Below are 876 nucleotides of genomic sequence, written 5' to 3' on the forward strand. Positions count from 1 at the left end.
TTTTGAATGATTTTGGTGATTTCCTAACCCTCCTGATTCCTAATTTCTAGACGATTTTCTCAGGGGTGCAGTATGAAATGAGCTCATTGATCCAATGTTTTCTAGACGGAGAATGAGTCGACTTCCAGTTCACTTTTCCCAGCCGTACCAGCTAAAAGTGTGAAGTACTTTTTATGATGAGACAAATCTAATAATTCAGTATCCCCTAATATCCAAATTCTAGGATCATAACTGATTGGGATTCCTATAACCTTTGAAGATATATCAATGATATATTTTCAAAAATCATTCAATACAGGAAAATTCCAAAGCATATGAAGTAAATTGCCTTCAGATGTTTTGCACCTTTGACATTTTGAAAGAATATCAGTATTTAACGTGTAGTTTTTGAGTAGTATACTGTATGTCTAATATGTCAAATGTAATTTAAACCAAAAGAGTGTGTCTGAGCCCCATTATTATCAGGAAGTATATTTCAAAGTAAAATACCAAAAAGCTCTACTTCCTTTAGTGGACTTTGATAAATCCTTGGTATTATCAATAGTCCAGAATTTTGTGACCTCATTACAGGCAAAGCACCATAGCTGCTGCTGACCCTATTTGTGCTTATTTTGCTATATGAATCTGGTTTAATCACAAGGTGGTGTAATACGTGCACATCCAAAACCTTTAAGCAGGTGCTCAATCACATGAAACACTTCACCTATCAATAAACAAAAATCGGCACACTGCCACTAATGTTCTAAAAAAAAGTGTTTCATGTGATCCCTTAGTAAATGTATTATTTGTCCTCATTATTTGGGGAACAGTTTGTCTCTTTAGAATGGACTTCACATGCCACAGTATTATTTAAGTGGGTGGAACATCATAACTGTA

Source organism: Sinocyclocheilus grahami, unplaced genomic scaffold (genome assembly GCF_001515645.1).
Source record: "Sinocyclocheilus grahami isolate Dianchi unplaced genomic scaffold, SAMN03320097.WGS_v1.1 scaffold93.1, whole genome shotgun sequence".
Taxonomy (NCBI): domain Eukaryota; kingdom Metazoa; phylum Chordata; class Actinopteri; order Cypriniformes; family Cyprinidae; genus Sinocyclocheilus; species Sinocyclocheilus grahami.